Source organism: Eulemur rufifrons, chromosome 17 (genome assembly GCF_041146395.1).
Source record: "Eulemur rufifrons isolate Redbay chromosome 17, OSU_ERuf_1, whole genome shotgun sequence".
In the NCBI taxonomy this organism is placed as follows: Eukaryota; Metazoa; Chordata; class Mammalia; order Primates; family Lemuridae; genus Eulemur; species Eulemur rufifrons.
Genome location: NC_090999.1, coordinates 95,231,070 through 95,247,932, shown reverse-complemented (window position 1 = coordinate 95,247,932; position 16,863 = coordinate 95,231,070). Strand labels below are relative to the sequence as shown.

General features: G+C 37.0%; 1 long non-coding RNA gene across 1 annotated transcript in view; it reads right to left on the bottom strand.

Annotated features, from left to right (window-relative positions):
* LOC138398245 (uncharacterized) overlaps positions 1 to 12,349 on the bottom strand; it is a 43,653-nt gene extending 31,304 nt beyond the window's left edge. The window contains exon 1 of the long non-coding RNA XR_011235937.1: positions 12,271 to 12,349. This is a non-coding gene — a long non-coding RNA (uncharacterized lncRNA). The remainder of the gene's footprint in view (positions 1 to 12,270) is intronic.
* Positions 12,350 to 16,863: the final 4,514 nt, after the last annotated feature.

Below are 16,863 nucleotides of genomic sequence, written 5' to 3'. Positions count from 1 at the left end.
TCAGATTTTCTGTTGTGATCTTTGTTTGAGTGTTCTGGAAAGGTGCTCTGGAAACATATATATGTTGTATATAATGGTACAAATTTAAAAATAATCTATGTTTAATTTATATTTTCCTGTTAGAATTATTCAATGATAATTTCAAGTTCCCTTATAAAAGATGAAAAAGTAAGCAATTTATATGGTTTCTTTTTGCTTTCTATATCTATTATGCTAAAAAAAAAGCTTATATCATCTGGGATTATTAGTACCTTTCACATCTTCTGGTTTTAAGAATGATTTTTTACATTTACATTCATTTTTGCACATTTACAACAAATAAGCCCTCCTTTGGCACACCTTTTATACCTTAGGTGCCTCATTCTTAGCCCCTACATTTCCCCTTTTTTTTTTTTTTTGGAGACAGAGTCTTACTCTGTCACCCCAGTAGAGTGCTGTGGCATCACCCTAGCTCACAGCAACCTCAAACCCCTGGACTCAACCAATCGTCCTGCCTGAGCCTCCCAAGTAGTTGGGACTACAGGTGTGCACCACCACGCCAGGCTAATTTTTTCTGTTTTTAGCAGAGATGGGGTCTCACTCTTGCTCAGGCTGGTCTCGAACTCCTGAGCTCAAGTAGTCCTTCCCCCTGGGCCTCCCAGAGTGCTGGGATTATAGGCATGAGCTACCACATCCAGCCTCCTTCATTTTTGATTAAAGTGTATTTTTAGTTATATATGTGGTTATACACACAGACACACACACATATATATATATATATATATATGTTAGAGAGAGGGTCTTGCTCTGTGGCTAAGTTGGAGTGCAGTTGTGAGAGAGATCATAGCTCACTGCAGCCTCAAACTCCTGGGCTCAAGCAGTCCTCCTGCCTCAGCCTCCTGAGTAGCTTCCTGGGAACACAGGCATGTGCCACCATGCTGGGTTAATTTTTTAATTTTTTGTAGAGATGGGGTCTTGCTATGTTGCCAAGGCTGGTCATGAACTCCTGGCCTCAAACAATCCTGCCACCTCAGCCTCTCAAAATACTGGGATTCTAGGTGTGACCCACCACGCCTGGCCTTTAGTTATATTTAAATAGAAATATTTTTAATTTTGGATTATAATGTCATTGTCAAAATAAAATCTAAATAATATAGATGATGGAAAATGAAAGATCGTCACACTCCTACCCCCAGGAAGAACCTCAACTGAAAACAAAATTCTTTGGTTTCCCTTTCCTTTAAAAGCATACAAGGGTATTTGAGAAGATTTCAGCCTACTTGGCAATCTGTAGCCCTTTGTAATGTAAAAATTCCTGTCTCTCTAGACTTGTAACCCTTTGGTCCTGGAAAATTCTACATTGATCATTTTGTGACCATCCTCTCTGTTCTCTTTGGAACCCCCATAGCCAGTGGTAGGATCGACTTCAGTGGTCAGCACAGCTCAGGTAACACAGTTCAACACCACTTTCCTCGGTTTCCCACCTAGTTGTTGCAAGTTGCCATCCTGGAGCGGGTGCAGGAGGTGGGACCCGATGGGCACGGTGATGGTGAGAGGTGATACAGCTTCCTCAAAAAGTCACCCCCCCATGAGAGAGGGTTGCCACCTGGTCTTCTGATTGGTGTAGCCCTGGACTTCCGAGTTGCTTGCAGAAAATTAGAAATGAAGAATCTTCTAGTCTGTTTGCAGGACGTTTCTGTTTCGGAAGAGAAAACAGACAGATGTGGTTCTCAATCCAGTTCTAACAGCCTCATAGTTAGGGAGACTCCTCCAAGTTTCAGGCATTATATTGTTTATCGTTTTTAGTACGGTTACAAATTTTTATATTTCTGAACTCTTAATTATTTTAGTGGTCTGCCTTAGGCATGGTATTTTAAATTGGAAAACTCAAGAAATGTTTATTGAGTACGGACAATAAAAGTGACACATTATAAACCTCTTTTATCTAAAATGTAAATGTGAAAAGGAGGATAAACAAAAGGTACAAAGCTCCTGGTTTTATATCAGAATAATATTTTTAGTATTATGGTTACTTTTCCCTTTGTCTTAAAGTTACTAATAAAGGCAGGGGAGGGGGACTAAATTCCTCTAAAATATCTGTTGCTTTGATTTTTTAAGTGGCAGTGAACTGGCCTACAGATTTATTCTACCAGCACCCAGAGCTTTTTGCTCTCACAACTGTCCTGCTGGAATCAATGAACTGTTGATTAAAAACCTTGTTACTTAATACATTTCGTAAGTTTAAACTGTTTTTTAGAAGCCTAATCACTTTCATGTCACTAGCTGCAGGAATAGAGAAAAAAGCTGTGGCTAATTATTAAACACTTTACAAAGCTGATATTGAATTTCTAATGTATCCCAAATGCCCCCTTTCTCCGATTAGTTCCTGTGTTCTACTAGCTAGCACATTGCTAGCTTGGAGGATGGCTTCATGCTGAAGATCCTAAGGTTTCAGAAACCTTGAAACAGTCACAGATTGTCTGGTCATTTTGAACCAGTCCTGGGCCGATGCAAGGTCTGGAGACCCGAGGGAGTAATCGCCTGCTACAGAGGGCCAGCAGCGTCCTTGCAGTGCCACCTGCTTCGAGATGGCTGTCTCCCAGAGAACTGCCTTGGAAAACAGGCCAACCTGGTTTAGACGTATTCCAACTCTCACATCGCTTTCTCCTCCCCCGAATTCTCTCCTGAGACCCAGAACTGCATTTCCAACTGCCAAATATACGAATATTCTCCAAGTTGCAGAGGACCACGGCTAACTGTCTGAAAGACCATATTGAAAGCTGGAGAGTAGACCCAGATTTTGAACTGAAATCCAGTCCTCTAACTGTCCCTGGGGTTATGTCCTGGGAGCGAAGGTGACATAATTAAGGCATCCAATTAAGCTGGTGTTTATTGGCAAATGCTCTAACTTCTGCGTAACTCACCCGTATGTCCTGTAATCTCACACTCAGGATGGGCATGCTGGAATCATTACACTTCAGACACGAGTCCCACTGGTAGAACAAGGTCAAAGGGCAGCACAAAAAGATCATTTTCCCCTGAAATCTGCCTATCTCATTAGCCTTTTCGCGGGTGATATAACTTCTCCTTCTCTCCAAATATGCCAGGGTCCCAAGGCTATCAATACTAAGCATGTCATTTCCATTATTGTTATGAATTATGTGCCAAGCCCCTGGAGGCCCTTGTCCAAAGGCACAGATACTTACTGAAGATGAACTATTATATGACAGCGTAAGGAAAAACGAACTTTAGGAAGTCAAGCTAACAGACTTTTTTTGATAAACCATTAATCCATCCAGCATGTGTAATATGGGTAATTCCCATAAAGTGGAGTAGGTAGTTCACAAGATTATTCCTGAACCTACACCACACACACACACACACTCTCTCTCTCTCTCTCTTCAAAAAACAAGACTGTCAGTTTAATATTCTAATTTTTATTAATGATCCTTTTTAAATTTTTCCCACCTTTTCTAATTTTTCCAATTGGTTAATATGAGTTAACACTCTCCCCTTTATTTTTGGTTTTCTAGCCTTTAAGATCTCAAAAGCAAACAGAGCTAAAAGTTGGCCCTGCTGGTTGTATAACAAAGTGTGGAATTATAGTGTTATATTACTTATAGTGTATCTGTTGATGTACTTGGTTAAAATTTGATTAAGTTGTCACCCAGTGAGATTGTTACTCCTGCCAAGGTCCTGAACATTACATGTTTTGGTCAAATAACCAAATCAACTCCACACTTTTACACAAAACATCTATTTCAAAATATTTATTTAAACAATTAATCTTGTTTCTTTACCCTCTATCACCAATCACTGCCTTGAAAGTATTATATATAAATAGTTAGAAATGAAATTAATATGTAGATAAGGTCGATTTCCTTCCTAACTAAAAGCTGACCTTTATGGAGATTAGTTTTCTTCATGAAATTTTAAGAAGCAAAGCAAAGTCTCTTCCTCAATGACAAGGACGGAAAGAATCTGTTGCTTGCTGACCTGCCTTACAAGCAACACTAAAGCAAGTCTCTTCAGCTGAAAAAAAGCAAGCCCAGGTGGCAACTGAGATCAGTACAAAGAAAGAAATGACGAGAACTGTGAATGGTAAAGGAGCAGATTAACATACAAGATCGCATAGGTTTACATTTTATTCTTTTCTTCCCTTCTTTAAAGATTTATGTGAGATTGCATAAAACAATAATTATAACATTGCACTGAGTTTATAACACATATAGATGTGATATATCTGACAAGGATAGTATGAAAGGAGAAGGAAATGGAGCTACATTAGGGCAAAGTTTCTGTATTTTATATGAATTAAGTTGGTATTAACTTGAAGTAGATTGTGATAAATTATGATGTAAATTATAATTCCAAGAGGAATTACTAAAAAATAACTAAAATATGTATAGTTAAAAAGATAAAATTGATAGACTATAAATTGTTATTTAACAAAGAGAAGGCAGTAAAAGGGAAAAAGGAAAATAGTATAAGAGACATACAGCAAACAAAATAGGAAAATGGCAGGTTTCAATCTACTTACATCAGTAATTCTATTAAAATGTGAAAGAACTAAACAATCCAATCAAAAGGCAGAGGTTGTCAGACTTGACTAAAAGAAAAGCAAACAAGATCCAAATATATGTGTAAGGCTGGTGGCCGGCACCCCTCCCCTCCCTAATGGAAAAAGCAGCAGCTCAGGAGACCTGCCAAGGACAATGTCTGCAGGGCCCAGCTGAGTTAAAGGACGACCACACCTGGATGGTTACCCTGGTAAGAGTCTCCGTTCCTAGAGTCCACACATACCACCGGCCCCTCCTATTTCTCAATACCCGCCCTAAAAGTGCAAGGGACAATTCCTTGCTCTCCCCACCATAAATTTTCCTGCCAAAGAAACCTCTACCCCCTGCCCTAAAAACATATAAACCCACTCAGACTTCTGGGCAATGTGACTTCTCCGGTCTCTCTCTCTCTTCTGGGATCCAAGAATATCGCCTGGGGCCCCCTCTCTTGGGACCCGTTACCCTCACCCAGGAACACCCCAATAAAGCCTCTTTACTTATCCCTTTCAACTCTGCTTGTCTGTCTTTCTCTGGCGCTGGCCAATCCAGAAAACCTTACAATATGCTTTCTATAAGAGACACACTATAGATTTAAAGAAGTTGAAAGCAAATATTAACAGTAAGAGATGTGAAATAGTTATAGGAATAGCAGACAAAATAGACTTGAAAACTACAAATAGGACTAGAGTCACCAGGGCAATATCACATGAATAAAGGGTCAATTTGTCAGAAAGATATAACAATTGTGCGTGCATACACAACTAAAACAGAGCCCCAAAATACATTAAGCAAACATTGACAGAACTGAAAGGAACGATAGACAATTGAACAATAACAGACTTTAATATCTCACTCTCAATAGTTAATAGAACAGTTACAAAATCAGCAAGGATATAAAAGAGTTGAACAATACTATCAACTGCTTTGACCTAAAAGACATCTATAGAACATTCCACAAATGACAGCATAATATGCATTCTTCTCAAGTGCAAAATGGAACATTCTCTAGGATAGATCATGTATACTAGGCCATAAAACCATTAATTAATTTAAAAGGATTCAAATAATAAAAAATATGTTCTCAACCACAGCGAAATTTTAAACGGCAATGGAAAACAACAGTGGAAAGAAGACTGGGAAATTGTCAAAGGCTTTTAAATACCCAATGGGTAAAGAAGAAATCACAATGGAAACTAGAAAATATTCTGAAATGAATGAAAATGAAAACACATATATCAAAATTTGTGGGATGCAGCTAACCTTAGGGGAAAATTTGGAGCTTTAAATACCTGTACTAGGATAGATGACAGGTTTGAAATCAATAACTTGAGCTTCTACTTTAAGAAACTAGAAGAAGAAAAAGCAAACTAAACCAAACACAAGCTGAAAGAAGGAAATACTAAAGATTAGAGCAGAAATAAATGACACCAATAACAACCTAACAGAAATTAAAAGACTCACAACAGAATGCCATGACCAAATTTATGCCAACAAAGGAGATAATTTAGATGAAATGGAAAAAAATTCTTAGAGTCAAATTACTGAAATGAATCCAAGAAGAAACAGAAAATCTGAATGAACCTGTATCAAAGAAACTGACTTAGTAACTGAACTCTCATAAAGTCAGGCCTAGCTGGCTTCACTGATGAATTCTATTAGATATTTAAAGAAGAAATAATGTCAATTTTTCACAAACTCTTTCATGATTTAGAAGAGGAGGGAAAACTTCTCATTTTTCCTGAAGTTAGTATTAACTTGATATGAAAAGTAAAAAAAAAAAAACATCACAAGAACCAAAAACCTACAGGCTAATATCCTTCATGAATATAGACACAAAAATCCTGAAGGAAACATTAGCAAATTAAATCCAGTAATATATAGAAAGGATTATACACCTTGACCAAACGTGGTTTATCCCAGGAATGCAAAATTGCTTTCACATTTGAAAATGTCAATGTAGTATACCAATTCTGAGCAGAATAAAGGACAAAAACCACGTAATCATCCAAATAGACTCAGAAAAGGTATGTGACAAAATCCAACACCTATTTGTGATAAAAATTCTCAACAAAGTAGGAATAGAAAGGAGATTGAAGGCATCTAGATTAGAAAGGAAGAAATAAAATCATCTTATTCTTAGATAATTTGACTTAAATATAGAAAATTCAAGAAATCACAAAAATATATTAGAAATAATAAATGAGTTCAGCAAAGTTATAGGAAACAAGATCAAAACATAAATATCAATTGTATTTCTTTATGCTTATAATAAGCAATTTGAAGATAAAGTTCAGAAAATAATTCAGGCTGGGCATGGTGGTTCAAACCTGTAATCTCAGTGCTTTGGGAGGCCAAGGTGGAGGATCACTTGAGTCCAGGAGTTTGAGACCAGTCTGGGCAAAATTGAGAGACTCCAGCTCTTAAAACATTTTTTTTGTTGTTAAATTAGCTTAGAACGGTGGTGCATGCCTGTAGTCCCACCTACTTGGGATGCTGAGGCAGGAGGAGTACTTGAGTCCAGGAATTGGAGGTCATAGTAAGCTACGATTGCACTACTGCACTCCAGCCTGGGCAATAGAGTGATATCCTATCTCTAAAAATATAAATTAGAAAACAAAAGGCCAGGCGCGGTGGCTCACGCCTGTAATCCTAGCACTCTGGGAGGCCGAGGTGGGAGGATGGCTTGAGATCAGGAGTTCGAGACCAGCCTGAGCAAGAGCGAGTCCCCGTCTCTACTAAAAATAGAAAGACATTATCTAAACTAAAATATATAGAAATCTATATATACATATCTAACTAAAATATATAGAAAAAATTAGCCGGGCATTGTGACACATGGCTGTAGTCCCAGCTACACAGGAGGCTGAGGCAGGAGGATTGCTTGAGTCCAGGAATTTGAGGTTGCTGTGAGTAAGGCTGACGCCACGGCACTCTAGCCCGGGCAACAGAGTGAGACTCTGTCTCCAAAAAAAAAAAGAAAGAAAGAAAGAAAATAATTCAATTCATAATAGCATTAAAAAAAAAAAAAAAAAAACCTCAGGAACAAATTTAACAAAAGAAATACAAGGCTTTTACACTGAAAACTACAAATCTTTGTTGACAGAAGTTAAAGATCTAACTGGGAAGACACACTGTGTTTGTGACTAGGAAGACTCAATATTGTAAATAGAGTGATTCCCTGAAATTGACCCATAGATTCAACACAATCCCCATGAAAATCTCATATAAAACACAATCTCCTATCAGCACAATCCCAACAGGCTTTGTGTAGACCTAACAAGGGATCCTAAAATATATATGGAAATGCAAAGGACTAAGAACAACCAAAACAATTTTGAAATCAACAGAATTAGAGGACATATACTATCCTAGGCAAAACTGACTGTACATCTATAGGAATTGAGATGGCACGCTCCTGGCATAAAAGGTATTATAGATCAACGGCACAGAACTGAGAGTCCAGAAATAAACACTTACATTTAGTTCAACGTATTTTTGACAAGGTGCTAAGGCAATTCAGTGAGCAAGGACAGTCTTTGTAACAAGTAGTGCTGGCACAATTGGAGATCCCCAGGCAAACCTATGAATTCAAACCCTTACCTCACACCAGAAACAAAGATTTCTCATAATGGATTGTCTATCTGAGTGTAGGAGCTAAAACTACAAAACTTCTAGAACAAAACTTGTGACCTTACGTTAGATAGCTCATTCTCTGATATGACATCAAAAGCAGGGAGGTGAAGAAAAATGATTATTTGAGCTTCATTAAAATTAAAAATGTTAACGCTTCCAAAGACAACATTAAGAAAGTGAAAATACAACCCACAGACTGGAAAAAAATAGTTACAATCATGTATCTAATAAAAGATTTTATATCCATCATATATAAAGAATACTTACAACCCAATATGAAGACAAACAATCCAATTAAAAGAATAGAGATTTCACCAAGAATATATATGAATGGCTAATAAGCACATGGAAAGATACTCAGTATCCTTAGTCATTAGGAAAATAGAAATTAGAATCATAAAGATACCGCTGCACATCCACAAATGCTTATAATAAAAAAGAAATAAAATAAGTGTTGGCGAGGATGCTGAGAAACAGATACGTTGCTGGTGGGAATATAAAATGGCGCAGCCCCTTCGGAAAACGGTGTGATAACTTTCCAAAATAGTGAAACGTAAACTTACCGTAAAATCCTGCAAGTCCTTCGGTAGATATTTACTCAAGAGAAATGAAAATATGTGCTTGCCAGAAAGACTTGTACATTATGGTACCTTACAGCCAAAAACTGAAAATCCCATGTCTGTGGATTGGTGAATAGATTAAAAAATGTAGCATTTCCATACAATGGAATACTACTGGCAATAAAAATCAGCAAACTACATGCTACAACATGGATACACTTCCAAAACAGCATGTTAAATGAAAGAAGTGTACGATCCCATTTATATGAAATGTCCAGAAAAGGCAAAACTCAAAAGTAACTTAACTGCCTACCAGGGGAATCCAACTCTATAGGAATACAATAAAAGGCCGCACTAAAAAAGGGTAAACTTCAATGTTCATATTCCAATCAAGAATGAAAAAAAAATCTAACATCTGCTATAAAAGTGTCACTGGATGAAATTAACAGAAGGTTGGAAACTATAAAAGAAAAGATCATTGACCATGAAACCATAGCAAAATGAAGCTAAGGGATTTTGGGGGGAAAAAAAAAAAAACCACAGGAAAGAAAAAAGCATAGAGGACCACTGACCTGTGGGATAAGATGAAATATGAGTAACTGGAAACTAGGGGGAGAAGAGACAGAAAAAAATATTTAAAGAAATTATGGCCCCAAACTGCCCAAATTTTATGAAAATTATGAATCCACAGAATCAAGAAACTTGGTGAATGCGAAACACAATAACATATTCACTCAAAAAGCACAACAAAGGCACATAATAATCAAATTTTGAAAAAAGCCATGACAAAGGAAAAAAATCTTAAAAGTGACAAGAGAGGAGAAAATACACTTCATATATAAATGAATAAAGATAACAATGACCACAAGCTTCTAGTCAGAAACCATACAAGCCAGAATACAATGAAATGATATCTTTTAAAGTGCTGAAAAAAACTATCAATTTAGAATTCTATATCGACTGAAAATAGTCTTCAAAAATAAAGTTGAAATAAAAACTTTTCCAGGCAAACAAAAGCTGAGAGAATTGATTGCCAAGAGTCCTGTACTAAGAGAAATAACGTTCTTCAGGTGAAAATACAAGGACAGCAGAAGGAAACTTGAACATATTTAAAGGAACGAAGGACGTAAGAAATGGTATACATACATACATAAATATATATATATAGGCAATTATAGAAAAAAGAAAATAAAGAGCAAAAATCAGAGAAATACAAAAAAAAGTTAAAATCATTGAAACCGAAGCTAGTTCTTCCAAGAAAACAATCTACTATATTGATAAACCTCTAGGTAGATTGATTAAAAAGGAATAAAACACTTATTATCAACATGAGGAACAACCTCAGAACACAACTCAAAGACATGAAAATGATAAGAGAATACTGTGACAATTTACATCAATAAATACACCTTACACAATACAACTGACCCAAACTGACTCAAGCAAAAATAGAGAATCTGAATATAAATATTAAAGAACCTGAAAGGCAGGCGCTATGGCGCACGCCTGTAACCCCGGCACTTTCGGAGGCCAAAGTGGGAGGACTGCTTGAGAGCAGGAGTTTGAGACCAGCGTGGGCAACGTGGTGAGACCCCACCTATACAAAAAATAAAAAAATTAGCCAGTTATGGTGGCGTGTGCCTATAGGCCCAGCTACTCAGGAGGCTGAGGATCACTTTAGCTGAGGAGTTCCAGGTTACAGTGAGCTATGATGATGCCACTGCACTCCACCCTGGGCAACAAAGACAGACATTATGTCAAAAAAAAAAAAAAAATTGAGTTCATATTTTAAATTCTCTCCACATAAAAAAATTCTAGGCCCAAAGACATCATTGCTAAATTCTATCAAGGATCTAAAGAAGAAAAAAATACCAATCCTACAAACTCTTTAAGAAAATATAGGAGGAAGAAATATTTCCCAAACTAACACCATTCTTAATGGCGAAAGACTGAACCTCAACTCTTAGCTCACACCACATACAAAATTTAATTCAAAATGGATCATAGACCTACATGTAAAACCTAAAATTATAAAACTTAGAGGAGAAATCATAGCTGAAAATCTTAGTGACCTTGAGTTTAGCAAAAACTTCTTAGTAAGGACACAAAAAGCACAAAATACAAAAATTATAAATTGAACTTGATAAAAAGTAAACACACATGCTCTCCAAAGGACACTGTTACGAAAATAAGGCAATACTTCTTTCAATAATCTACAAACAACATATAAATATATGTTCTTGGAATTACTTTATTTATAATAACCAAAACTGAAATAGATGACTAGACAAACAAATTGTGGTCTATCCATACCCAGCAACAGAAAGGAATGAACTACTTCTTTATCTATGCCAGGCATAGATAAATCTCAAAAATGTTATGGGAAGCAAAAGAGGCCATAGACAGAAGAGTCATCTGAAACTCAAACAAGTACAATCTATTATGACAGAAAGTAGATCAGTAGTTTCCTGGGAGCTGCGGTCAGTAGGAAGTGGGGGAAGAAGACTGACCTGGATGGGGTACCGTGATCTATCTGGGGTGCTATCACTGTTCTTTATCTTCATTTTGGTGATGGTTTTATGGGTACATAAAGTTTGTCAAAAGTTGTTACAATGTACACATATTATGAGTACATTTTATTATACATATAAACTAAACTACAAAGTTGATTTGTAAAAAAAAAAAAGCAGCAGCAACAATGATCTAGAAAGTCAGTAATCAGACGAACAGTACTGGTGTAGGAGGACCCAGAAGCAAAATTCAACACTCAATCATAATAAAAATTCTCAAACTAGGAACAGAAAGCAACTTCTTCAACCAAAAAAGGATATCGACAAAAACGTGCAACTAATATCATACTTACTGGTGAAAGAGAAAATGTTGCCCTACACAGGACCAGTGTAAGGATGTCCATTGTCACTCTGTAACCAGGACCACACTTGAAAGGAATCGTCAGTAGTATCCAGTAGTACTCAACTATATTTTGCTCAGAAATCTGCTTGCTTATTCTCTGAGATGACCACTTTTCATTCCTTCCTTTCCTATTTTCTTAAAACTTCTTACACCCCTATCTCTGGTCCACTCTCAGCTAACCATTTCACCTCATTTTATTTTTCACAAGGCAAACCAATCATGCAAACTCTTCACACAATACAAATCCTCCTACCTGCAAATCTCAAGACGGCAGAAGCTTTTATCCTGGCCACGATTCGAGAGAGACCAAGTTATCTGGCCAGCTTAAAACTCAACTGGAACTTGGATTATAAACATAGGTCTTAGCCAGAAACTCTAGGCAACTGATACTTTTCTATCAACAACTCCTACAATCAAAAGCAAAGACATGTTCAATCCCTGAAATCTAGCATAAAACCATAGTAAGAAGACAGGGATAATTAATTCCCAAATTTTGGTTCCCCATCTTTGAGAATGGTTCTTGTCATTTAAAAAAAAAAAAAAAAAAAAGTATATTTGGTTTCTCACCAACAAATGAATTAAATAGGAAAAGTAAAGAAAAATATATCCACATTTGCAAAGCTTACCTGCTGGTGGTGGGTGCTGGGATAGGCATACTGGACAGAGTTGGGAGGATAACCTGAACTTGAAATCAGCAGTAGAGAAGTCCTCACCAGGCTGCGAGATCAAGTCCAACAATCATGCTTCCAGGAAACCACCTAAACAGGATGAAAAAACACAGAATTGATAAGAACTAAACCACCAGGTGTACTTCCAATAAATTATAACCATAGCTACATGAATAAAACCACAATTATCAATAACAGCTTTTTCTCATGTATTTACTTAATATAATGGAAGTTCCTGAGGTTTGAAACACATTAATGAGTGATTTCCTTCATATTTAAAAAAGAAGGCCGGGCATGGGGGGCTCACGCCTGTAATCCTAGCACTCTGGGAGGCCGAGGCGGGTGGATCACTCAAGGTCAGGAGTTCGAGACCAGCCTGAGCAAGAGTGAGATCCCGTCTCTACTACAAAAACAGAAAGAAATTATCTGGCCAACTAAAAATATATATAGAAAAAATTAGCCGGGCATAGCGGAGCATGCCTGTAGTCCCAGCTACTCGGGAGGCTGAGGCAGTAGGATCGCTTGAGCCCAGGAGTTTGAGGTTGCTGTGAGCTAGGCTGACGCCACGGCACTCTAGTCTGGGCAACAGAGCGAGACTCTGTCTCAAAAAAAAAAAAAAAAAAAAAAAGGTTTTCTAATATATGAAAAATAATATAATTACCTACATAAAGTAAAAATATGTATCTAAAATCTTACTATAGGACCTGGCACATGGCAGCTTTTAGTAAATGTCATTTTATAAATATCTAACAAACAAATACATCATAAAAACAAAAACACAAGGTTCTAAATTTTAGAGTTGTGAAAAAGTCAATTGTAGACCCAGCACAGCAGCTTATGCCTGAATCCCAGCACTTAGGGAGGCCTAGGCAAGAGGCTCACTTACGCCCAGGAGGTCTCAGATGAGACTGGGCAACACAGCAAGACCCCATCACTACAAAAAAATCAATCATAAAAAGAATCCAAGAGTATTTATAAGGTGAGCATTTGTGCAGAGGAAATATTGTGTTCAACCCTTAACAACTCTAAAGTCAATATGCATCCTACAATCAATGACATTTTATGGTTTAATTAGTAGCACTTTATCTTAGAGGTAAATTAACATCTTTTTGCTGAAATATAGTATCAGAGAGTCACTGCATCAGTATTTGGTTTCTGTCCTAAATCTTCCCCCTGGAAAGCTCTCCAGTAATTGCAGAAGTTACCATTTGCTTTTATTTTCTTTTTTCCCTTTTAATTTCTTCCTTGACTCTTATGATAAAGCAAGGAAATTAAGGACACTAATATTCTCAAGTGATTTCCAGTCTGTAGTCCTTTAAAAGATCAGGTAATATTTGCAGTACTTTCAAAAATCCTGACATACATATGTAAATTAGGAATAGAGAAACACATCCTAAACACGACCTCAAAAACACAAGTAAGATTGATATCTTTAATTTATAAAATATATTTTTTATCTTTCTTTACAGCAAAGACACCTTAAAAAGGCAAACCACTGTCCATCCAAAGATGACTATGTAAAGAAATTGTGGTACATATATGCAACGGAATATTATATAGCCATGAAAAAGAAGGAAATCCTGCCATTTGCAACAACATGGGTGGAAATGGAGAGCACTATGTTAAGTGAAACAAGCCCAGCACAGAAAGACAAATCTTGCAGGTTCTCTTAACATATGTGGGAGATAAATAGCAAAACAATTGACTTAATGGAGACAGAAAAGAAAATGCTGGCTACCAGAGGGTGGAAAGGGTAGCGGGAGGCGGGCAATAAAGTGGGGATGGTTAATGGGTGCACCAGTATAGCTGGAGAGCTAGACGGAATGAACCATAGTTGACAGCACAACAAAGTGACTACAAAGAAATGCTTGAGGTGATGGATACCACAATTACCCTGATTTGATTAATACACATGGTATGCCTGTATCCAAACATCACACATACCCTATAATATATACAACTATTATGTTCCCATAATAAGTTAAAATTTAAAATTGGAAAAAGGCAAACCACAAACTAGAACAGTGCAATGGCAAAATTTTGATCCATCTAATATATACATATTTCTTACAAATGGCAAAATTTTGATCTATTCAATATAAATATATATCTTACTAATCAATAACCGAAAGAATGATCCCAAGAGAAAAATAAGGCAAGACAGGACATGGGATTAACAAAGGAAATCAAAGACATGAAGTAAGACAATTTCATCAATAATCACAAAAAAGCAAAACAAAATCATTGTTTGCAAACTGGCAAAGTACTAAAAAATAATAATGCCTAGTGTTGATGAGTGTTTGCAGAAACAGGCATTCGACACACTACCAGTCTGTATGTAAACGGTACAAACTGTTTTCTGAAGAATGGCCATACACACCTAAGCCTTACAACCATGCACACCCTCTACCACAGCAGTTCCAGCACTAGGAGTTCATCTGGTTATTCAACACAGAGATACTCAATGATAGAAAGTTAAGAATGTTTCTTAAGGAATTGTTGTAAATATCCAACACATAAACTTAAGAAAATTATGGTTTTTTTTTAAAGTTTAGCTAATGCGAAAGTCCACATAAATGAGAAAATTTTAGTTTTATAAAGTACAATTTGTGTATACCGTTATTACTCCATTTTTCCTGTGTCTCTGTCATATATTCACAGTACGGTTTTAAGACCAACAGTAGAAATGTTATATAGTCAACAAATATTGAGTAGTACACTACTATGTACCAACACTGTTCTAAACATTGGCATAGAAGGGTGACCAAAATATACTTACTGTGAAGAGACACAGACTGTAAATAATTGTGAAATAATACGATAAAGTGCTATAAATAAAACAAGGTAATAGGTCAACAGGACTGGCCAAGAGGGGACAAGAATGAGGGGGTCGGGCGATTAGAGAAATCACAGCTAGGATGACCATACATTGTGATTTCCTGAAACAGTCCCAGTTTATACCCTTGTCCCAGTGCAATTATTAATTATGCTCCATTTCATTCTAAAAATTGTCCCCCTTTCGGTAACAAATTATATTCTAAGGTAACTTTTGTGCTGAAGCTTGAGAGATGAGAAGGGAAGAGTTACATGTTTCAAAACAAATCCGCCTCTTCTCTCCTAGGACAGACAAGAACATTCCAGGAGGAGGCACTACAGAGGCTGGAGGCAAAAGCAAACTTGGCCAAGTCAAGGAGGCTGAAGGAGGGAGGGAGAGAGGGACAGAGGAGGTGAGCCCTACAACAGGTAGGGCAGAGCACATGGGGCTTTGAGATATCGCTCAAATCTCTCTCTCTCCTTCTGTGTATATTCTGAATAGTCATCCCTTTTCTGCCGTGTTATACATATTTGTCCCAGAATCCACAACTTCTTTCATCTTTTCAAAGACCTTCTCCACTCTCAAATTACAAAAATATTCTTCTACATATTCCTCATACTTTTTAAAGTTTTAATTTTTTTATATTTAGCTCCTTAATCACCTAATTTTTTTTTCTAAAAAGGGATCCAGCTGTATTTTCTTTCCTAATCGATAGTCAATTATCCCAACAAAACACTTAAGGAACATGACTGTCTTCCTGCCCAGATCCGAAATGCAACCCAACAATTTCACTCACAGGTATACAGCCTAGAGAAACTCACATGCTTTCTTACAAAAGGTATTTACTGCAGCACTGCAATAGGAAAATCTGAGAAACACCTAAATTCCTATCAATAAAATAGATAAACTGTGGTATATTCATATGATAAAATACTATATGGCAGTTACAGTGAATTAACTAGAGCTTACTGTTTCAAAACAGATAAACCTCAAAAAAGCAGAGAATTTATAAAATGATATTCACATGTAAGCAACACAGAAAACAATACTACTAATTACAATCCACATATAATAAAAGCATAAACACATGTGAGATATACATCCACTTTAGGATACTAGTTACAGCTAAGGAAGGAAGGAGAAAGATGGAGGAAGAGGTACAATCTGTAACACTTTATTTCTTAAAATAAAAACTGCTGTCTCCCTGCACTCTGGGAGATCGAGGCTGGAGGAGGCACTGAGGCCAGGACCTGGAGACCAGCCTGAGTGAACGTGGTGAGAGCCCGTCTCCAGAAAAAAACATTAAAAATTAGCAGGGCGTGGTGGCCTGCAGCTATAATCCAGCTACCTGGGAGGCTGAGGCAGGAGCTGGAGGCTGCAGTGAGGTATGTGATCACACCACTACACTGCATGCAGCCTGGGCAACAGAGTGGCACCCTGTCTCAAAAAACAAACAAACAAATGACACCAAAACTGAAGTATGATAAAATATTATGTTTTCTGGATCACCAATAGTGGTAGATGAACATTTGTTAAATCACTCTTTGCACATTTCTGTGGCCTGAAAGAGTAAATAAGGAAAAAAAGCACATCTTTATTATCAAGTATATTCCCAGTTATACAGGACACTAGGCTCACCATTAATAATTTGTCTTTTCTTGTGTCAACGCCACACTTTTCAAATAATGACAGCATTAGGAGATTTTTATATCCCGTAGGCCAAGTTTCCCCTCCCT